This window comes from Macrotis lagotis, chromosome 5 (assembly GCF_037893015.1).
Source record: "Macrotis lagotis isolate mMagLag1 chromosome 5, bilby.v1.9.chrom.fasta, whole genome shotgun sequence".
NCBI lineage: Eukaryota > Metazoa > Chordata > Mammalia > Peramelemorphia > Peramelidae > Macrotis > Macrotis lagotis.
Window position 1 is genome coordinate 165651334 of NC_133662.1, and position 25338 is coordinate 165676671.

General features: G+C 33.5%; 1 long non-coding RNA gene across 1 annotated transcript; it reads left to right on the plus strand.

Annotated features, from left to right (window-relative positions):
- The first annotated feature begins 1295 nt into the window (after window positions 1-1295).
- LOC141488090 (uncharacterized) lies at window positions 1296-23502 on the plus strand. The gene is made up of 3 exons (XR_012468580.1): window positions 1296-1566; window positions 18306-18493; window positions 23395-23502. It is a non-coding gene; the product is annotated as an uncharacterized LOC141488090 (long non-coding RNA).
- The last annotated feature ends 1836 nt before the right edge of the window (window positions 23503-25338 follow it).

A 25338-nucleotide genomic window follows, 5' to 3' on the forward strand; every position in this document is an offset into this window, starting at 1 on the left:
CTTAACTTTGCATATGGTGTGTTTTGTTGGTTTAAACCTAATTTCTTCCATACTGTTTTCTAGTTTTCACAGCAGTTTTTGTCATATGGTGTAATCCTTATTCCAGTAATTGGGAATCCTTGCTTTTATCAAACACTGTACTGCTATATTAGTTTGTTTCTGGATCTTGTTTATCTAATCTATGACACTATAACCGTTCTATTTTTTAACCAGTGTCAAATAATTTTGACACTTCTGCTCTGAAGAATAGATTGAGATCTGTTTCTTCAAAGCCCCCTACTTCGCACTTTTTTTCCATCATTTCTGTGGCAATTCTTAACATTTTTTCCCCTCCAGATGAATTTTATTATCATTTTTTAACAAATCTACAATGTAATCCTTTGGTAGTTTGATTAGTAAAGTATTGAAATAAGTAAATAACTTTAGGTAGCAAAATCACTTTTTTAGAGATAATCCCATAATAAAAAATTAATATTTTCCCAATATTTAGGTCTGTTTTTATTTCTGCCAAGATCTATTCTAGAATTTTCCTATGGATGACAGCCAAATTCACTGACCTATAGTTTACTGACTCAGTTTTCTTTCCTTTTTAAAAAAAAAACAGGACATTTGCCTTGTCCAATATTTGGCACTTCTTTTTTTCCCCCCCAAGATCTTTCAAATATGATTAGCAACAGTTCAGCAATCAGATCTGCCAATTCTTTGTCCCCAAAGATACAGTTCATCTGGGCCAAGTGATTTGAATTCATCAAGGGCAATCAGGTACTCCTCTACCACCTCCTTATTTATTTGAAGTATCAACTCCCTATTGGCTATTTTGTTCTGTCAGCTTCAGTGCAAAGATTATTTTCCTTAGAAGAGAAAACAGAATTAAATCTAAAGTAATAAATAAGAAATAAGAATCTGAAGGAACAAATAAGAGGATTGGATTTCTCTAGGGGTTGGCTGGGGGAACATATGAGGTTGAAGATTGGGTTCTAGTTTTAGCTGAGATCTTAATTCTCTCTGTGAACAATAGTAATTATTGTAAACTGAGGCAATTGGAATATGTTGCCCTTAACCAGTTTTAATGAACTCTATTATAATAAAAGGAAGTCAATTCCTTCCTACTTTATAACCTCTGAGTGTCCAGCTGCCAAGCAGGATAGTGATTAGGATGGATCTTAGGAAGACTACTTAGCTAATAATTACCTATTATTATTTACTTAGCTAGGCAATGATGTCACAATATAGAATTTCAAGGACTGTCATAAATTGTTCAGTTACTGTTTACTTAGAAGAAGGTTTTTATTTTCCAGAATTGGTTCAGAAATACTATGACTGCCTTCTCAAATCCAGGCTGTCCCTTATGAATGGATCATTTTCCCAGTTCTCTGCCTGTTGAATCCTTCAAGACCAACACAAATGCCATCTCCTTCAAGAAACCTCCCTGATGCATCCAGATTTTAGTGAGTTCTTCCTCCTTAAATGTCCCTTTTTGAAGTTTTTGTACTCCTACCTTTATTGTTTTTTTCCTTGTTTGTCCTTTTTCTCAGAGGACTCATGACATCAGGAAGATAATGACTGGTAAGTAAATTGGATCTGAGGGAGGGAGTGCTGTGCAATGTCACCAGCCTCATTCTTTCCTGCAAAGTCATCTGGGTTTAGTGGTAGCATAGAGATCAGGATAACTGATGAGGGTCAAGGAAAGGCCTTCCTCTTATATTCTGTCTTGGATTATATTTATTTCTGTGAAAACTGTATATCAGTGTAAATTCATCAAGGATATCCACTGTCATTTGTAATCTTTGTATACCCTTCACCTAACAGTACTTTTTAATATAACTGGTTTATTCAATAACTTTGAATTGAATTAAAAAATCGGTCTTTAACAGTGGGCTGAACATGTTGGCGAATGAGCTAGTGGTTTGTATTTTGCATAGGGTTCTCTGGTGTCCTGATGCTTAGCTTTAGCCAAGACAGAATTTGGTTCTATTTTTTCCTCAGTCACTGCATCCTGACCTTGGTCTAAATGTATTTGCCCACTCCACCCACCTTTCCCAGGAAATTCATTTCAGGCAACAAAATCTCATTTAGTATTCCCCTGAGACTCTTATCCCTTATTTCTCCTCAACTTTGTGAGTCAAGGGGAAATAAGACTGCAAATGAGACATGTGTTTTCAGAGAAGGCCAATATGATGATTTATTCTGTTCAACTATGCATATTTTGATATGTCTAATGCTATTTTTTTTCTTTCAACTTGGAGATTTTGGGGGGGAAAGAGGAGTTAGTGATACCAATTTTTTTTTTAATAAGAAAAGTTAGTCATTGAAACATTAAAATGCACAGAAGAAAGATCTTTAGGAAACATAGACAAATAGGATAACTGAAAGTTATGTGTTGCATTTATTATATACTTGGAGTAAGCTCAACATGGTACAGGCTCAGGAGCATATGTAGAATCTTTAGCTATTCTGGTTCGTATATGGAAATGCTCATGTCATTTGGTATTTGTTAAGTTCAGAGTAAAAAATTGAAATCAAGGAAAAAAGAAATGATCCGACACATTAAAGATGACATTTCTGTAGTGTAATTAATGTGCTTCAAATAAAAAACTAAATTGATCTCCCTACCTCAAAACACCTACTGAGACCAAATCTTGATCAGGAAATCCAAGAAAAATAATTACAGTGAATATTTTTTCTAACTCAGGTCAGCATAGAGAGACAGAGGTGTCTGTAGATGGCCAGGATTAGGGTCTGTCCAGAAAGGGCTTCATATAGCATTCCAAAACAGAAAGAGGCTATACATCTGGATAAGAAAAGCTTCCATATTCAGCATGGAAAGTGTGGAGTTGGCACAAACTGGAAGCTTTGTTCCTCACTACCCAGTGACAAGTTAGAGATCTAAACTGGACTGAGAATGGGGTGATTATACAATTCCATGGAGAAGAGCTATTAATAAGTATGAGATTTCATATTGAGATTAGGCCCAACTTCAGAAGATTTAAATTTTTTTTTGGATATGGTCAACATGGGACTTTGTTTTCCTTGATTATATATGTTCCTAACAAGGATTGTTTTCCTTGCTTTCTCCTTTGAGGTGGGTACAAAAGTAGAAGAGTAATGAAAGCAGATTTCTGCAAAGTGAAAAAAAATTAATTAAAAGCAAAAAGAAAAAAGAAGCATATTATACATACTCTAGATAATTTCTGAATTTGCATGGTATCTATGTGAGTGGAGAGAAGGAAGGAAACATGGCAAGAGATGATGTGGAAATATGAACTACAAGATAATTATTAACATCTTTCATCAATTAACATCTTTCATCAATTCTCTTTATAAACTTTATAATAAGAGTATGTTGTTACATTTTGTTGAGCTACAAAATCACATAACTAAAAATTCTCTTGAAATAACCCACATTGACATAATATTTTATTATGGTTTATAAAAATACTTTTCCCCACAATAGCCTATGGTAAAAGCAGTGCAAAAGTAGCATTATTCCCCTTTAATAGATAATGAAAATGAGGCAAAGTTGACAAGCCCAGGATTGGAACTGAAATTTGAATTCTGGTTAGGTATAACTAGATAATTTACAAAGATACTGAGATTCAACTAGAAATGTATTGTTAACTGTGCTTGCTAAACCTCAGTGCTATTTTTTTAAGTAGCATCCACAATTTTTACAAAGGTTTTGGTTAAAATTGAGATATAAATTTCCATTTTACATATCAAGTATTATACTTGAAAGGTAATCAGAAGATACAGCATTTTGAATAAATAAATTCAAAACCCACTGAAACTCTTTGGAAGACATTTAGGATAGAAAATTGTTTCTACATTTTCTAAGTATGATAAAAATCTTTTGGATCATTTTGGGCAACAGAAATTTACATGTCTTGGTAATTATAATGGTTTCATATTGTCATTAGTCATTGTCATTGTCATTAATTTCTCAAGGCACATTATAAACTTAGGACAGGCTCCATAATTAACCTTAATGACTATAAATGTATATTTCAAACATTCTTCTTGATAATTTTGAACTTTTTGATTTATCTTGTGACATTAGATTTGATCATTTTCATTACCTTGTAATGTACATGAAGAGGACATGGTATGATATGTGGTAATTTTGCTATTATTTCATTACTCATTTATTTAAATTTATTTTTTTTTATTTAAATTTATTTTTTAATTAAATTGCATGTATTTTCTTTCCTTGTCATCCACTCCCCCGGGGGGGGGGGGGGGAGAAAGAAACAAAATACTTTTAAGAAATATACTTAGTCAGATATCTTCTTTTCTGAATCTTCTCATTTCAATCTGCATCAGTTCAAACAAGTCTTCCAAGGTTAAAGAAGAGATGAAAACATCAATTATTTCATACAATAGTATTCCATTCCTTTTGCATAAATCATTCTCTCATTAATGAACATACCTTTGTTTTCTTTTTTGTTGGTATTACAAAAGAGCTACTATAAATATTTTTATACACACAATCTCTTTGTTTCTTTTTTTTTTAATGTTCTTGGGGTACAAATTAGTAATGATATTGTTGCCTCCAAAGATATGCATAGTTTAGAGACTGTTGTGGCATTGTTCCAAATTGTTTTCGAGAATAGCTATTTTCCCACAATCTCTCCAATTCAAGTGTGTTTCATGGTCTTCTTCAAAAATAAAAGACAAACATCATCATGACACCACTATGTTAGAATCAAGGTGTCCAACTGAGCTGATCAGACCAATATGAGCTCAGAAGGTTCTACCACAAGTCAGGCACAAATAGTCATTATGAACATTTGGGATGGAGATATTTCTAAATTTGCGCATCTCATATTTCTTTTGTGCCACTGCTGTTCTACATTGCTCCTAGAGCTCATCTTTGATATGGTCATACTATGCTAGGTGGTCCTTTGCCAGCAATTCATGCAATGAATTCCAAAGTTATAAAGGTACTACAGCAACATATTCAAAAAATTATTGACTATGATAGATTATTATATTAAAAATGCAAGGATAACTCAATATTAGCTTCACTAAACAAGGGATAGAAATAAGCACATAAGAATTGCTTAAAAGAAAAGTGTTTTATCAGTTTGAGAATGGATGAAACAACTCATGGTATTCAATTATATTGTAAATATTACCATATCATTAAAAAGATAAATATGAAGAATTCAGTGAAATTTGAGATCAATCACCAGACTAAATCAGATTGAAAAGGACCAAAGACTGATTTTTACAATGAACACAGTAATGTAAACAATAGCAACAGCAACAAACACTGAAAGACTTCTGAACTGTGATCAATGGATTGAGTAGTCATGACTTCAAGAGGGATAGTAGACAACTAGTAGAAAATGAAGCATAAATATTTGAATAAAGCCCATGTATTTTTTTTGCATATTTTTCCATTATAAGGAAGTTTCTATGGAGGCAGAAAATCATTTGGAAGTGGAAGTTATTTTAAAAATAGAAAAGAATATCTTCAAAATTTTTTTTTTTAGATTTTTACAAGGCAAATGGGGTTAAGTGGCTTGCCCAAGGCCACACAGCTAGGTAATTATTAAGTGTCTGAGGCCGGATTTGAACCCAGGTACTCCTGACTCCAGGGCCGGTGCTCTATCTACTGCGCCCTAGCCGCCCCTTTAAAAAAAAAACAACAAAGGATGATTCTATTTTTAATAGCAATAGTTTGAAAGTGGTTTTGATTTTATCTCACTTAGAAAAGCAAAACTGAGGACAAAGGTGGATTATAAAATGGTAACAAGCAATTCAATCAAGAATAAAAGATAGGGGGAGCTAGGTGGTGCAGTGGATAGGGCACCGGCCCTGGAGTCAGGAGTACCTGGGTTCAAATCCGGCCTCAGACACTTAAATAATCACCTAGCTGTGTGGCCTTGGGCAAGCCACTTAACCCCATTGCCTTGCAAAAACCTAAAAAAAGTAAAAAAAATAAAAAAAGATAATTCACATAATAAACTAAATTAATGATAAAACAACAATAATAATATTACATCCAAAAAATACAATTAAGAGCATTTTACAAAATCTAAAACTCATTTATGTAAAAATACTAAAAATCACAGGGATAAAAGGCACTTTCTTCACTGCCATCAAAAGTACTTACCATAAAAGTAAAAGCTAGCACTTTGTCTAATGAATGCTGAAAATTTTCACAGTAAGATCAGAGATGAGACAAAATGTCTACTATATATGGTATATTTGACAACTAGAAATATTAGAGACAACCAAAAAGGGAAGAGAAAGGGATAATTACAGGTATAAAAAAAGGAAAGTCATGGTATTTACAAAAGATATGATGCTTTATTTGGAAAAACACAAAAGAGTAAGCAAAAAAAATTTATAGCTGACCGATGAAAAATATGAATTCATGATAAAAATATATATTAATCACATGTTAAGTGACAAGAGCTATGCTAACTCCTAGGAATATAAATAAAAAAGAGACAGATTACAATGATGGAATTCTTTGTGAATCAAGTGAATAATATGAAGGATAATTAGATAATAGATTCCTGGGCAGGGAGTTAGAAAGATTCATTTTCTTGAGTTCATATCACTTACTGGCTTTGTGATACTGAGCAAGTCATTTACCTCTGTTTGCCTCAACTGTGAAATGAGCTGGAGAAGGAACTGTAAACTATTCCAGTATCTTTACCAAGAAAACCCCAAATGGAGACCTGAAGAGGCAGAAACAATTGAAAAACAACTTAAAAAATGTGTTGAATTGAGAGAAATGCCTTCTCCATGGAATTTCTCCGAACACTTGTAGGCTATCTTATCTTGCCCAGATCCAAGCATCTACTTTAATTCTTGGACTTCTCTAAACTCATGTTTTTCTTTTATATATAGACACCCGCCCCCCCCCCCCCCCCCACCCCAATTAGAACATAAGCTCCTTGAGGTCAGGAGTTAACTTGTTTTCTTGTATTTGTAGTCTCAAAATTTAGTACAATGTCTAACTATAATAAACATTCATTAATATTTGCTCTCTTTGTCTCTCTCTCAAGCTCTACCTACATAAAAAAAGAGACAATAATATTTGCAGTTTCCTGTCTTCCAAGTTTGTTGTGAGGATCAAGTGATTATATGTAAAACATTTTAGTATTAAATAACTGTCAGTTATCATTATTCAACAAGTAATTATTAAATATCTACTATGTACTAGTTGCTTATTAATGTTCAATAAACTATAGAAAATAACATTTTATTCAAGAATTACAAAGGAAAATGGAAAGTCAGCAGAAAATCGCTTTGAACCAAAATCTTCTACAATGTAATACATCTAATTTGTTGTACAGAAAATGGATAAATAATCTAAATATAGAAGGGTATAGCATAAAAATTAGAGAATGGAAAAGTTCTACCTTTCATGTATTAATAAGGAGCAATTCATACCAGAGAAGAATAGAGGGTATTATAAAAGAAAAAAAGATAAACAATTCCAATGATTTTAAAGATTTTGCACAATCAAAATCAATGCAGGAAGAAATTAGGGGGAAAAAAAGATATATGTTAGGAAAACTATTTGTATTAATTATTTCTGACAAATATAAAATTGTTGAGCAATTGGCAGAACTTTATGATGAAGAACTATTAACCACAATTCAAAAAAATGAACTCATCATTTTCAAAAGAAATTTAAATTATCAATAATCAGAAGAAAATAATATAAAAATCACACTAATATAAGATAATTTTTCATTAAAACAGCCATGAAACTTTACTTTATATCAATTGAACTAGTGAAGTTTGTAAAAGATAGAAAAAATTACCTATTAAAGAGAAAAATTACCTCTTAGAGAGAAAAAATTTATCTATTAAAGTGCCTCTGACATTTAGGCACTTTCTAATTTGCTACTTTTAGAATGTTTAAGGGTTCCAATCATTAGGAAACAATTTGAAACTCTGCAAGAAAAGTTATGGAATTATTCTTACCCTAATAAACAAAAATCCTACTAATGATTTTATACCACCAAGTTCAACTATAGCAAGAAAAGATATATACATTCAAAAATATAAATAACGTTATAATAAAAAAAACAAACCTGGAAACAAATTATGAGCCTAAGAATTGATGAATGATGGGGCGGCTAGGTGGCGCAGTGGATAGAGCACCAGCCCTGTAGTCAGGAGTACCTGGGTTCAAATCAGGTCTCAGACACTTAATAATTACCTAGCTGTGTGGCCTTGGGCAAGCCACTTAACCCCATTTGCCTTGCAAAAACCTAAAAAAAAAAATTGATGAATGATGGACCAAGTTTTTGATATGAATGTAATAAGATAACTTCATAAAGATTCAGTGAAAGAAGCATCTAAAAGATCCTTCCTCCAGTATTTACTACTTGTGAGACTTTGGGTAAGTCTTATTACTGGACTTCTATTTCCTGGTCTGTAAAACTAGAGGATTAGACTAGATGTCTTTGGACATGTTATCTAGAGTTATGGCCCCATGAAAAAAATACACAAAATGATTACAGCCACATAAATAAACATATAAAATAATAAATATATGTTAATAGGCAAGAAAACTCAGATCAATTAAAGAGACCACATTGGTACCAAACTGCAACGCTTAACATTGCCTTCCTTTCTGTTAACAGTCTATAAATTCTAAAAAGCATAAAGTGACATGGCTCCATTTTGTTGAACTCTTTTGGGACAGTGTTGATGGGGAGGAAAGATGTTTTATTGAAGTGGTGTCTGTTGTGTCCAGACAAAATGTTATCAACAATAATTTTTAAAATAATCGAAGATATCTATACTCCTTTAATACAATATGTCTAGCTGTGGGGAGAAACTAGAAAATGGAAACACTACTATAATTATCACTAGTTAAATATATTCCAACTTCAAAGTGCTGCCTCTAAAAAGAAGTTTTAGAAGTTAATTTCTTATACTATTTATATTCAGCATAATTACAGAAATTAAAAGGGCCAAAGAAATGTATGATATACAAATGCTTTCTCAATTTTGTCCTTTCTCTTTTTCAAATTTCAAAATGCATGTTTAAGCCTTTTGAATAATCGTTATATCTCAGAAATTATTTGCCTTAGATACATGTGTGGGCTGTTTGAAATTCTCAAATGTCTCACTTTTGAACAACTGACCAGAACAAAGCTTTGATCCAATCAGCTTACTTGCCTTTCTCTCTAGGTAGTCTCTCCCCAGGCAGTAATTCCTGTCTCAAAGATCTGAAGGATGGGCAAATGTGGTAGTGGGAGCCCAAATGGGTACTTTAACAAACACTTTTACACTTCTGACAGGCACCTGGAAGCAAAAGGAAAGAAGTGAGGGGGAAGGGAGTGGGGATAGAGGGCAATCTGAATTTTCTTTCCCCCTTCTGAAATCTGATGATTTCATTCTACACTGACCCTAACTGGCTCCAGAAGTTAAAAAAAAAATCTCCCTAAGAAAATAAAAAGAAGTAAATATGGACTGAGGAAAAGAGAAAAAGGGAAACCAAAAAAAAAAAAAAAAAAAGGAAGCCTAGGGTAAAGACTGGAGATTGGAAAAGGGGAAATATTCTGGAGATAAGAAAGAGACTAAGAAAATCTCTGAAAATAAAAATGTTAAACCTGAAAATAGGGCATTGAAGACTATTTCTGTTGTTGAGTTATTTCATTCCAACTTTCATAACCCAGAGAGACAGGCAATAAATAAAATAATAATATATAAATATGTTATAGGTAAGTATAGATATTTGCCTCTCCTAGTCACATTTTGTTATTATCTAGACCAGCAGTCCTCACTTTTCAGAATTTCAGGAGGTTTTTTTAATATATTAATCTTCTGGCTTTACTAAGATTCAGAGGTATCTTTGAGAAATATTTATTTAAAAACAAACTTCACTCGCCTTATATATCTACCCCTTCTCAAAGATACCCTTTTACCCATTCCTTTTTTTTCACCTTTTGTATGCCCAGGATACAAATCATTTTCAGTGCACTTTTCATTCTCTTATTTTCTTCTAAAAGTGAAAATCTCTTTTAAAACATCAATTTTTCTTATGACAAAATGAAAATGGAAATCAACAATTACTGAGTTTTTCTGCAGGGAAGGGTTTGGAGGGGATGGCAGGATACAGTGAAGTATCAAGTTCATGGCCCTGTTCCTCAAAGACCTTACAAATTCTGTAGGTAAAATAAAAGCTGACTAACACTATGAGACATATAATAGTTCAATAAAGAGTCATCACTGATTTAAAATTTCTACCTTATTAATATAACAATTGACTTTCCTTTCCTGGGGTAATGGTCATTCCTTAGGGAACATTCTTGCAAAGATAACCAATCATTCAAAAATAAGAGAATAAGAACAATCAATATAAGTCAATTTCACTGATTAAACATTATTTGGTAAAAGCAAACATTTTCACATACTAATTCTAAATCTAATTCAAATTCTGTATTGCCCCAATAATTAAATCCTCCACTTTCTCTTTAATCTGGTTGGAATTTCCTTTTAGATCTTTTTTGGGTTTGGTTAATCTTGGCTACTCCCAGTTAAGCAATTGTATTCTTTACAAATGTTGATTTACTCAATACATTTCAAGTGCCTTATTACTTCTATTGTCTGAGTAACCATAAACTTTTCTTAGGCCTCCAAGACAAAGTAGTTATTTCCACTATAAGGTGTGTTTATTTTACCTTTCTTAGACGCTAGTTACAAATGGGCCTCTTGGGAAAATGACTTTCTCTCTAAGAATAATAGCCTTTATTTCCAAGAAGTCCTCTTATCAATGTGACACTCCATTACAGATTTAAAAGCTTAATTCAGAAATTTACCTCTTAAAAGTAAGGAGCATACTATAAAAATTTGGCAAGAAAGCAGAGCAAAAAAGTCCCTATTTTTACTTATAGTTTTAATAAAAATTGAATGGGATTTTGTTATTCTTGAAAAGGTATCTCTCTGCTCTTTCCACACCTTTGAGAAGACCACAAAAGATCACACTTGCTAGAGAAATCTTTCTCTGGTTCTCTTTTTATAGCAATGCTTTCATTGAAAAATTGTTGGGGTGGGGGTGGGGGACATAGCTGAATAATGACCTCATTTTGTAGTCATAGTTCTTTCTCATGAATACTCAAACCTGACCTTGAGCTGAAACTAAAAGTTTCAACTACAGCATTCCTTTTGACTAAAACATGAATAGCACCATTTGGATTTTTATCCAGTGGATTCTGATAGGATCAGATCTAGTATCTTAGATACCAGGACAAAAGGAGATGCTTGGAAAATGCTTTTTGCTTAACCTGTTGAGAGTAAAAAATTCCTTAGGATTTAATAGGTATCCTTGCATATTCAAGAGTCATTTAACAATCCTTGAAAAATAATGTTTTCACAGCATCTATGACATTTTGCATGTAAAACAAATATTTTTTAACTTGACTGCAAAATTCATGCAGAAAATGATGGTTTATTAGCTACAATTAATCATTTTCAGAGGCAATACACTAAATTAGTCACTGTCTTAGGGTAAGGACTAAATAAACCAATATCGGTTCAAGCAGCATTTATTTTTTTATTTTTTATTTATTTTTAATTTTATTTTAAGTCAATCCAGCAAACAAGCATTGTTTTAAAATGTTTTCTATTCCAAGCATCAAAAAAATTTTTATTCTGAGTATCAAAGTGTCTTTCTCTGGTAAATAAATTATATGAGTTTTCATACACTGTCCGCATAGATATTTTTCAGAGGATTATGAAGGATGCCTTCCGCCTCTCTTTATAAAGATATCTGACAGTAGGTGCTGAATGAGGCGTATTTTTCAGGCATGATCAATGTGATCATTGGCTTACTTGACTATTTGTTATAAAAGAAGATACTATTGGGGTACACTAGGGAGAATAACTGGGGGAAAAATAACAATGAAAAAAGAAAAAGAACCTAAATGAAATATTTCAAAAAGAAAAAAATATATACTTAATATTTTTTCTACCTCTCACAGTGTATATATTAGTAGAAAACTATATCAGATAAAGAACAAGGAGATAATTTTCAATGAAACATTCAGTTTTCTTTAAATGTCATTTTATAAATGTCAAATTCAGTGGAAGTAAGTCCTCTTTCATTTCCTAGTTCTCTTGCACACAAGTTCAATGAATCCAGACCTAACATAGATAGATTAGATAGATTAGATAGATAGATAGATAGATAGATAATTTACACTAATATTTCTATTGGGAAAATATGAGTCTACCAATTCCAAACTGATCTCATCTATTACTCAGTATCCAACAACTAGCTTGTAAAGATGAGGAAATAGATCTTGGTTCCTTAATCTGGCATTTAAGACCCTTTATAAACCTCCTCCAAATTACCTTTCTAATGTTACCTCTGTTAAATGGTAAATTCCATCAACAGATGGGCTATATTCTTTTTATATAGATAATTACCAATATAAGCTTAGCATACATTGTCTACTCAATATTCTTTCCCTATATACTCTATGTTCCAGTCAAATTGACCTGCATAAGGTCTCCTATGAGACATTGTGTCTTCTACACTTTGCAACTGTATACAGCCTTTCCTCTATTACTCCCTGCCTCCTTTTATAATTCCTAGTTTCTTCAAAATTCAGCTCAAACACTCTTACAAGAGATCTTTCTTGATTCTTCCTCCCTTCTCCTTTCTTCTCCTTCTCTCTTAGTGTTCCCTTCCCCGCAAATTATATCTATTACATGTTTTGTTGTTATTGTGTTTAGTAATTTTTCACTGGTGTCCAACTCTTCATGACCCTTTTTGGGATTTTCTTGGCAAAGATACTGGAGTGGTTTGCTATTTCCTTCTCCAGATCATCTTACAGTTGAGGAAACTGAAGCAAAGTGGGTTAAGTGACTTGTTCAGTGATTAGTATCTGAGGCCCGATTTAAACTCATGAAGATGAGTCTTCCTGACTCCAGGTTTCAGTCTATTCACTGTCACTTAGCTATCCACTATTATTACATAAACAGGACAGAATATAATAATACTGAATTCTCTTATCTATCTGTGATCTTTCCCTAGTACACTGTAAACTCCTGAAAGGCAAGTACTATTATTAAGTTTACTTATATTATTATATAAATAAGTACATGAGTATTATATAGCATACTTATATAAAAATATAAGTATTTCATAAGTTATATTGCATATTATTATATAAGTTAACCACTATATTACATTTTTGTCTCTGAATCATCAATGTCTTGTAAACAGCAGATGCTTAATAAATGCTTATTTAATTGAACTGAAACTATGCAGCCATAGAAAACATCACTTATGAGCAATTGTCTTATAAATTAGTCAAATAGCATTTCTCAAACACCAACTTTATTTAGTGTCAGATACTTTGTTGAGTTGGGAATACATATCAGGTTAAGTACCAAATTCTGTACTTTCTGAATGGTGATATTTAGTTGTGGGGAAATTCATAATCAATTTGATAATTTATTAATCATAAAATAATAATCTCTAGCTGTTTTTTAAATTTTAGGCAATGGGTTTTAAGTGACTTGCCCAAGGTCACAGCTAGGTAATTATTAAGTGTCTGAGGTTGGATTTGAACTCAGGTCCTCCTGACTCCAGGGCCAGTGCTCTATCCACTGTACCACCTAACTGCCCCTTAGTTGTTTTTTGTTTTTTTTTAAAGAGTTGAGAATATAAAGGAAGACAAAAAACCAATCTCTGCTCTTAAGGGATTAATCCCACTGATGAATGTGTGAGATAATAGGCAAACAACTATGTATAAACAGGTTATATACAAGATAAATTGGATAAAAAATGAAGGGAAGGTATGAGCAATAAGGAGGATTAAGAAAGGTTTCCTGTGGAAGTGGAACTTCAGTTGAGACTTGAAAGAAGGTAGGGAAGCCATGAAGCAAAGATGAAGAGGAAGAGAATTCAAAGCATGATAGAAGGCCAGTGAAAATTCTGGAAATTGGGAGATGGAAAGTCTTGTTCAAGGAACAACAAGGAAGCCAATGAAACTGGATCAGAAAGTATGAGAAGTCTGGGGAAAATAGGTAAAGGTTGGGTTGCCAAGGATTTTGAAAGTTAGAACATTTTATATTTGATTTATACTTTATCCTGAAAAAAATAGTGATGCACTAGAGTTTATTGAATTGGGGTATGGGGGCAACTAGGTGGTACAGTGGATAGAGTACTGGTCCAAGGGTCAAGAACATCTGAATTCAAATCTGGCCACAGATACTTAATGACTGTGAGACCCTGGGCAAGTCACTTCATCCTGATTACCTAAAACAAAACAAAACAAAATAACAGCGTGACTGGATCAGACTCATATTTTAGGAAGGTCAATTTAACAGATGAATGGACTAGAGTTCAGGAGAGATTTGAGACAAAGAGAGACCAACTAGATAAAGGCTACTGAAACAGTCCAGGTTGGAGGTGAAGAAGACCTGTACCTGGGTAGTGTCAATGTCACAGGAAAAAAAAAAAGGGGGGATTCATGGAAAGACTGTTATGAAGGTGGAGACAATAGGATTTGAGTACTGATGACATGGTAAGAGAGAGAGCATAAAATAGAAGTGAGCTTGGATACTTGGAAGGATGGAAGGTACCCTCAACAGTAATAAAGAAGTTAGGATGGGGGGCAGCTAGGTGGTACAGTGGATAGAGCACTGGCCCTGGAGTCAGGAGGACCTGAGTTCAAGTCTGACCTCAGACACTTAATAATTACCTAACTGTGTGACCTTGGGCAAGTCACTTAACCCCATTGCCTTGCAAAAAAAAAACACCAAGAAGTTAGAATGAAGGGAGGATTAGGAGAGAATTCAATTTATTAAGGGTTTATGATAGAGATGCAAAACTGGAAGTTGGGTGAAAAAGGAGGAAGGACTAGAAAAATTTGATCTGAGAATCATTAGCATGCAGATGTTAATTGAATCAATGGGAGCTAATGAAATCTAGTGAAACAAAATAGTGGAAGAAGGGTATCCAGGACAAAACCATCCAGCAAAGGAGACAGAGGGGAGGGGTAGGATAAATAGGAGAACTGGGGAAAAGCAAAAAAGGAAAGATATAGAATGTAAGCTAGCCTGAATGGAGTGAACCAGGGAGGATTTTTTGAGGGTGGGGGAGATCAGAGAATGTTTGTAAGCAGCAGGGAAGCAGCCAGTAGACAAGAAAGTGAAGAGGAATGCCATTGTTAAGTAATTGCTTCAGTATTTTTTTATTTATTCCCATCAAGGACTAGGAGTATCAAGAGGAAATGACTAGATAAGAGGTCCATGGTGACTGTTTTCCAAACCAAAAAAAAGCACAGGATCTACAGTTGGAAGGGCCCTTAGATAATCTAATTAAATGCCTTAATTTACTACTGAGGAAATGGAAGTAAATTAAGTGATTTGTTTAAGATTATTATAAGGAGAATAGGACCTAACCTGTGATTTCAATGCTTCAATTTTGGTTACCTCCCAGTTGAGAAATCTTCCTTTCTTTTTTTTTTTAATTGAAATTTTATTTTATTTTTCCAATTACATGCAATGATAGTTTTTCAACATAAATCCATTTGCAAATTTATGAATTCTACTACCCTCCCTTCTTTCCCCCTCCCCATGGCAGTAAATAGTCTAGTAAAAGTTGTACATGTACAATACTGTTTAAAATATTTCCATATTAGTTGTGTTGCAAAAGAGAAATTAGAACTAAGGAGAAAACATAAACTATGAGAAAGAAAGGAAAAGCATAAAAGAAGTTTTTAAAAAGTAAACAGAGTATGCACTGTCTCTGTTTTTTTTTTCCTCTGTGTATGGATGGCATTTTCCAGAGTTGTCACTGATCTCTGAACTGCTGAGAGGAGTGCATTCATCATAGTTGATCATCTCACATGGTGGTTGTTAAAGGGTTCAATGTTCTCTTGATTCTACTTACTTCACTCATCAATACATGTAATTCTTACCATGCTTCTCTAACCGCTCATGATTTCTTATTGAAGAATAGTACTCCATGACATTCATATACCATAACTTATTCAATAATTCCCCAATTGATGGACATCCCTTCAGTTTGCAATTATTTGCCATTTCAAAAAAAAGAGTTGTTGTAAATATTTTTGGACAGGAGACTTTTCCCATGTTTTATGATTTCTTTGGGACATAGACTTGGTATTGGTATTGCTGGATCTAAGGGTATGATCAGTTTTATTGCTCTTTGGGCATAGTTCCACATTTCTCTCCAGAATGACTGGATCAATTCAAAAACTCCTTTCAAAGCAGGTGTAAACACTTTGTGCAATTGAGGATTGCATAGACAAGTGAGGGATTAAATTTTTTTGCCAAGTATCATTTAGCCAGTATAGGTCAGAGTTCTTGGTTCTGAGGTCCCCTCTCTATTCTCTTCCCTAAAGAAGAATCATGACTGTAACTTTATCTTGGTCTTCAGACATCCCATTCAGTGTTCTTCTCACACTACTATAGAACAAAGAAGTTACAGAAAGGCTAGTCAATTAAATTAGCAAGATTTGATTGAAAGTACTTTTATTGATATTAGAACTTTTTAAGAAAATCAAGGTGGTGTGCTCATTGAACTGCCCAAATCCAAAGAGATTGGTGCATTCTACTGTTCCACCACTGACCCCCTTCTATACCTCAGAATGGTGCTGGTTCCAATCCTTGGTCTATATCAGGAGTGGGGAACCATTTTTCTGCCAAAGGTCCTTTGGTTATTTATAATATCATTCAAAGACAAGACAAAATTATCAATTTAAAAATTAGCCTGCTAAATTTAGTCAGACATTTATTCACCCCTAAAAAGTTCTTAGATTCATTGAGTTTCTTTTTTTCCTACATTTTAATTTAATATTTATTTATTCTCATTTTGTACAATTTTTTTATATACATTAATAAAATGTTCTTGTTTAAGAGTAAACAAAATACCTCCTCCCCCAAAAAATATACTCACTTGAGCAATAAAGTAAGGGGGAGAGAAAAAAATTAAAATTAAAATTAAAAAAATAATAGTAATAATTGTAGGTATGGCTAGGTGGTGCAGTGGACTGAGCACCACCCCTGGAGCCAGGAGGCACCCAAGCCCATATCCAGCCCCATACACCCAACAATCACCCAGCTGTGTGACATGCAAGCCTTGAGTTTCGGTTTCATTGCTCCAGTTTCTATGGCAGGACCTGACCAAATGATTTTGGGGGTCTTATAAACTTGTGACTGAATGTTCCCTGTCCCTGATCTATATGCTATTTTTTGAGATTCTAAGAATTTCAGAACAGTTGAATGAGACAGAAGTAACCAAAAAAGGGAGGATTTGATGAGTTTTCCCTAAAACATGCTCTATTTCTTTCTGCCTAAAGAAAGTATAGGAGGAATAAGGAAATAGGAGGAAAGCTTTTGAGAGTATATTAAAATGAAACTTGCAGCTTTTTATTAGGAACATAGAGACAGGAGAAAGGCACCAATGAATGGAATCCAAATAAGATCAAAAACTGAATGGGGAAGTAAAGTTTTAAATGAAGTTCAAACTTTTTTTTTTAATTACATCTTCTGACTCCTAGATTCTAAGTCACTGAAGCTTGGAAAGTGGAGTGATTCTCATTTTATTATCATCTAGTTTTGAATTCTTCCATGATACTATAATGAAAGGAAGTTGCTCTTACATCATTTGTGTTGAGAAAAACAGTGAATATTATATTTAAGGAATGATATTTAAATAATAAAAGCATTCATCCTTCAACTCAATTACTATTTTATTCAGACAAATGGTGAATTGATATCTCTAATAAACTCCAGAGGCTATTTCCTTTAATCAGCAAAGGAAGTTCAAAGAGTCTTGCCTCTTTAGACTGCCAAATAAAGTATGTACATCTTAGGCTCATAGGCTCATAGATGATACTACTACTACTACTACTACTACTACTACTACTACTACTACTACTACTACTACTCCTACTACTCCTACTACTCCTATCTAACATTTATATAGTGCTTGCCATGTGTTAGTCACAGCGTTAAATGCAATTATTGTGCCATTTGAGCCTCACAACACTCCTGGGAGGTAGATGTTATCTCCATTTTACAGATAAGGAAACTGAGGTTAAGTTGACTTGCCCAGCTTCAAACAATTGGTATCTGGATTTGGATTTGAACTCAGGTCTTCCTGGATTTACACTTAGCTGAAAGGAGAACAGAAATATGGCAGATTCATATATATAAAACCCATTACTATCAAATACTAATTCTAAAGGGTTAGTTGTATATGTATTATGTGTTTATATATACATACATACATATAGCTAAGGAAAACACACTCTTTTCCTCTTTGCATTTTTTCCTCTTTTTAGCTGAAGCACAATTGCTAAGCTCACATCTCTGATGAGGATGCAGCCAGCCATTTTGACGCTGACAGTCCAGGAGTTGAAGAATGATCTTTCCCACCTAGCCTAGTATTTTTCTGTTGCACTCAAATGGGACCAATGCTAAATGGAATTGTATTTGGCTAAAGCCCATTCTGATGAGAAAATTATGTACGGTGAGCCCCCATGAGATATTAAAGGAAACCTTGATATTTCTTTCTATATCTCAAATTAACTATATCTTTGTAAAAGGTGATTGATACTAATTGCTAAAGTAGAACTAAGGGGGTTAAGCTCTAACAATTAAGAGGGGAAACACTTGGAAATGAGTCTTGAGGAAACATCTTAAGAGAAGAAATAATTCAACTCCTCAGGGGTTCCTCAAGAAGGGAAGATTTTCAGGAAAAGATGAGTTCATTTTGGAACATGTTAAGTTTAAGATATCTAAAAGACAATTGGAGATTCAAGACTGGAAGTCAGGAGAGGAGAGCACTAAACAAGTTGATCTGAACATCATTAACATACAGTTAATCATTGAATCCATGAAAGTGATGAGCTCAACAAGTGAAACTAGATAGAGAAACTAAGATATTCAGGACCAGAATTTCAGGGCTTGATACTGGTACAGAACCAGCACAGGAGACAGAAGAAGGGGTAGCTCAATAGGAGGAGAAACAGGAGAAAGTCACTACATGAAAACCCCAAAGAGTGTATCAAGGAGCAGAGGTAGACATGTAACTGAGAGAGGAGGTGGGGGTTAATATGGAGCTGGTCTCATTCTGGGAATGGATTATAAAAATGGAACATTAGAATGTTTCATTGCTGCCTTTTATCTTTTTTCATCTTTCACAGAATAAGAGAATTTTAGAGATGAAAGGAAACTCCACAATTATCTAGTTCAACCCATTTTTTTTTTAGGTTTTTGCAAGGCAAATGGGGTTAAGTGGCTTGCCCAAGGCCATACAGCTAGGTAATTATTAAGTGTTTGAGACTGGATTTGAACTCAGGTACTCCTGACTCTGGGCCAGTGTTCTATCTATTGCTTTACCTAGCTACCCCCAACCCATTCTTGAAAAGGAAATTCCACTATAAAATATCTATATTAAAATGTCTTATCTATAAATATATCTCTCTCTATAATCTCTGTGTGTGTGTTTGTCTATCATCTATCTATCTATCTATCTATCTATCTATCTATCTATCTATCTATCCATCTATCTATCTATCTATCATCTATCTATCTATCTATCTATCATCTATCATCTATCTGTCTATTTAACATCATCTAGCTTTTGCTTGAAGATCTCCAATGAAGGGAAATTGACTATGTCTTGTTGTAGTCCATTCCTTTTTTTTGGACAACTCTAATTGTTAGGGAATTGGTCTCTTTGTAAATACCACCCATCACTCTTAGTTCTGTTCTACAGTGCAAAACAGGAGCAGCTAGGTGGGTACCAAAATGCACAGAGTGCTAGGCCTAGAATCAGTAAGATTTGAATTCAAATTTGATTTTAAGCATTTAACTACCTGTAGGATCCTTACAAAGTCATTTAATCTGCCTACTTCAGTTTCCTCATCCATAAATTGGGGATAATAATAATATCTCCCAGCATTGTTGGGAAGATCAAATGAGATAATAATTGTAAGATTCGAGACATGTAGTAAGCACTATATGCATATTACCTATTATTATTAGCTATAAAGCAAAATTAATGTTATCCTTTCACAAAAACATCTATAAATACTTGAAGATACTTTCATGTTTCTACCTCTCACCCCCCTCATCTTCTCTTCTCTGAGCCATTTTTAAAAAAAATATTTTTTATTTTTGCAAGGTAATGGAATTAAGTGACTTGCCCAAGGTTACAAAGCTAAGTAAGTATTAAGATCTAAGGCCAAATATGGACTCAGGTTCTCCCTACAGGGATGGTGTTCTATCCACTGCATCATCTAACTGCCCCTCTGGGTTTTTAACACATATCCCTCTAGACTGAACATGTGATAAAGAAAATCAAGCAAAAATATCATTAAAAGCAACATATGGCAATGTTGTCAACATTTCATCCTTTTGAATATTTAAATATTTTTAAAGTTTACCATTATAACGTCTTTTGGAGTAATTGTAACCCTCCTGTCCTGGCAGCAGTTTTAGCTTCTCAGATGAAAGCAGCTTAGAATTCTTAAACTTGATAAATCTATTTGTTAAATAATATTAAATAAATAATATCTGTTAAATAAATAAATAATAATAAAAAATAGATGACATTTATATAGCTCTTTTAGGTTTATAAGGCTATTTGCTTGCATTATCTCATTCAAACTTCATTATCCTGGTGCCTAGTACATAGTAAGGGCCTTAAAAATATTTGTTGAGGGGTGGCTAGGTTGGTGCAATGGATAGAGCACCAGCCCTGGAGTCAGGAGGACATGAGTTCAAATTCGGCCTCAGACACTTCATAATTACCTAGCTGTATGGCCTTGGGCAAGCCACTTAACCCCATTTTCCTTGCAAAATCCTAAAAAAAAAAAAGTATTTGTTGAGTTGTTGACTCAGTTATGGGTGGAATTTTTAATTGTATCTAATGGAGACAGTCCTCAACCATGAAGCAATGAAAATGGAAAGAATATGTATAACTCAATTCTATTCTACATCAAATATATATATACCATACGAATGTTTTGCAGTTATCTATTCAGAAATTAGGAATCATGCTCAATTCAATGAAATGATTCTGATCACTGATTTTTCTTGCAATTTGCATGGTAAAGATCAATAAAGGAAAAAAATAAAAAATACTCTATATTTTCGTTATTTCTTCCATTGTATCTAAAAACTATTCCATTATAATTCAGAGTTTCATCATGTTGGTTTTAAAATTTTAATGGATCTCAGTATCATAGAAGGTTACAGGATTCAAGCAAGCATTCCTGAAAGAAATCTTGAATGCTTGACCTTTTCCCCTAACAGATCTGATCATCTTTCCCTACCACGATTAGATTTCTGGTGTGATAAAGGTTTCATTGATTTCCTTCTGACCATTAAAAAAAAAGCAAGAAAATTGAGAGGTCATGTCAGTTCAGAAACATTGTGATTCCTTATATACAGAGAGCTTATTTATAAAACAAGGCATATCTGTTATATATTATTATATAATTTTATGGGTTTATATTGTCTAAGCATTTCATGATTAGGAAAGAAAAAAGAAAACAATGTTTCACAGTATTATGAACTAGCATTGAGGAATGATTTGAATTGAGTAGGAACTCAGGATCTCAAATTTCTTCTTAAAATAAAGATTTTGTATTTCAAGAAGGCTTTAAAGTTGAAGGCTAACTATAACCTTTTGTATGACAACTTAAAATTCTGTATTTAGCACTTCATTAGAAGATAGTCATTAACCTACTAAAAGAAATTTTGTAGGTGTTTATTTTGTGTCTAATGCTGTAAGTTGAAAGAATGCAAAAGTGATTGAAGACTAGGTCTCCCCTCATGCTCTAGCTAATCATAATTTTATGATTGAGATTCCACTGCCTTTGGTTTGACAAAATTATTTTTCTGATTATTAGTATTTTACTTTATAAAAAAAAGTAAGACTCAATATGAACTAACTTCTTGGAAATCTGATGAGTATTACATAGCAATCAATTCACATTTACTAAATACCTAATATATGCTAAGTCCTGTTTTTGATCAGGTTCTTGGATGGTCTCTATTCTCAAGGACCTTTATAATCTATCAAGGGAGCCAATGTGCATGTATCTAATTATTTTAGATTTTAGATAATTATATCTAAATATATATATATATATATATATATATATATACATATATATATATACAAAGAAAATATAAGGTAAAAAAGGAGACACTAGTATCTATGGAATTTGGAAAGGCTTCATGCAAGAAGGAATGAAGGAAAGTAGGAATTCTAATAGGTAGAGATGAGGAGTAAGGCACTCCAAGCATATGGCACTTCCTAAGTAAATGTATGGAGTCCAATCACAAAATGTTGTTTACAGGGAATTTGTTTCACCACTCACTGCCCTGTCAATGGACACCTACATTGTTTCCAATCTGTATGACTTCTCGCCGCCAGAGAAAGTATTATAATGACTAATTGGGAATATATGGAATCTTCCTATTTTTGACCTTTTTTATGGTAAATGTCAGAAGACTCTCAGGATCAAAGGGCATGAATGTTTTATTCATTTCTTTAGCATAATTCTAAATTGCTTTCCTGAATGGTTTGATCAATTCATAGTTTCACCAACATTGAGTTAGTGTGTCTTGTCTTTCCTTTTGGGACCTTCAATATTCCATCATCTGTCATTTTTGCAAGGTGCCTTTTTTAAAAGGTGTTTTAGATCATTGTAAAAATTAATTTTTTAGGAAACTGTCAAAAATACTAAACTTTGAAACCAAAGTAAATCGATACCAGTGCCTCCTATAACTGTAAAAATTATATTTTCTAGGCTAAAAATGTAGACATTAGTTATTCAAAGTCATAGTTTTATGCTACATTACTTACACATTGATATATATATATATATTATACATACACACATATTTATAATACATATATATATATATATAATTTTAGTAGTATAAATATCCCTTCTTTTAAATTTAAGCCATACTTTTAAATCCAGGCAGTTTCCTTTTTTTCCCCATTTTGGTCACCTTACATAAATTTCTGTTTCATGTGATTTTAAATCCTTTAGACATTGAAACAGGTCAGGAATTTGAGCAAGGGCTGAGAATGAGATACAGGCTTTTTAGCTCCAGAATAGAACATTTCTCTTTGAAGACCAATACTAAGGTCTCTCTTCACTCTTAGAATCTTGCCAGAATGTTTCCCAGAGAAAAACAAGTTTTCTTCCTTTTTGTAGATATTTATTCCCACCAGAAATATAGACTAAGATAAATAAGAACACTACTGAATTTGAGTGGTAGAGAGGGGAGGTGGTATGGTATTTAATAACACTTTTAGTTTTCTGTTCATTTAGCACAGTAATGAATAAATGCTTGTTGATTTGACTTGACTGCTTTCTTCCTGATTTACTTGATTTACCCTAGGTTCCTCCTTCAGAAAATGCACAAGGGAGAACAATCTATCAACTATCCCTCGACCATGACCTCCATTCTTCTATAGATCTATTGGCAAAAAAGCTAGTAATAAAATTTCCCCAGGATATCAATGACTCTTGGATGGTTAATCTAGTTCTGATGTCTGCCACTCCCAGTAGAATTCTCAGAATCTTTTCAATCTACCTGTTCTAGAGTAAAGGAATATCTATGTCTCTACTCTATTAACTCATTGTGTCCACTGACAACACTATCTGGGTTCTTATAAATGGTGAAGTCAATTCAAGAAATATTTATTGAGAGTCTACTAGTCAAAGGGCAATTTGGTAACTCAGGGACTGGAGTCAGGAAGGGACAGTTCTAGGAATCAGGAAGACATCCTCATAAGTTCAGACACTGATCTCAGACACTTACTAGCTGTGTGATTCTAGGCAGGTCACTTAACCCTGTATGCTTCAGTTTCATCATCTGTAAATTAGACTGGAGAAAATTCTAAATGGGATAACCAAGAGTTGAATAGGACTGAAAGAACTGAACAAAGCTGTGTGATTTAATGTCACTTAACCTCTGTCGGCTTTAACCTACTGGAGAAGGAAATGCCAAACCACTCCAATATCTTTGCCAAGAAAACCCCATGGACACTGTTAGCATGCTATGGTGCATTGGTTCACAAAGACTCAGACAAGGTGCAACATAAGTGCAAAGCGATATGCTAGGTTCCAGAGGTTACAAAGACAAATAAAACCATTCTTTTCCTTAGACTTACAGTCTGCTCAGGGGCTATAACACAAATTTAGTAGTGAGTAAAGAATCCAAAGGAAAATTCAATTATAAGACTATTTGAGGAGTAAAGAGAGCACTAATAGAGGAGACAAGGGATTCAGGGAAAGCCTTGAGGAGATATTACCTGAGCTGAACCTTAAAGAAAGATAAGGGTACATTCATTCTAGGAGTGGTGGTTGGTGTGAGAAAATACCCAGAATTTGGAGATGTCATACCTAGTTCAGTGAACAAATAGTTGTTGGTTAGACCAGAATAAGGGATGTATGAAAGGAAAAATGAGAAAGTTGGATAATTATATCAGAATTGGCAGAAGGATTTAAATTCCAGGCTAAAGAGAAAATAACTAATGAAGACTTTTGAGTAAGGAGTAAAATGATCATAGCTCTAAGAATATTATTTTGGCAATTCTATGGAAGATAAATTAGAGATGGAAGAGATTGGTGGCAGGGGAAACAAACAGGAAGCTACTATTGTGGTTTACCCCCATTCAACAGGACTTGACAACTATCTGAATATGGGAAGGGAGAAGGGGGAAAAATGGTAAAGGTTTTTGAATCCTTGAAAATAAGTATCAGTTAAAAGACCTATGGTAGTGATCCTAGAGAAGAGACGGCTAAGAGAAGATTTGACAACTATTCTGGGGAAAGTGAATTAGATTTATTGGGGAGGGAGTTAGAAAAATGTGGAACTCAAAATCTTACAAAAAGATAAATATTGAATGTATTTTTGCATGTAATTAGAAAAAATAAAATTTAACAGATTTGTTCAGTCTTGACTCAGGGAGGTCAAAACTGAGAACAATAAGTAGAAGTTGAAAAAATGTGATTTAGAAAAATGTCTTCAGAAGTTTTGGATTTTCCCTCATTAAAGTTATATTTGTTTTTATTTGGATTAGAGAGGTCTCTGCCAATTCTGAAATTCTATGATTCTGAAATCTCTCAAAACTCCCAAGTTTCCATTTTATCTCATGAACTTCAGAGGTCCATAGATTTAGAGTAGTAAATGACCTTAGAGATCATCTACTCCAACCTCTTCAATTTAAAGATAAGAAAATTAAGACATAGAGAGATCAAGTGACTTGCCCAAAGTCTCATTATTAGTTCCAGAACCAGGATCCAGAGCTAAATACTCATGATTCCAAATGTGGAGTTC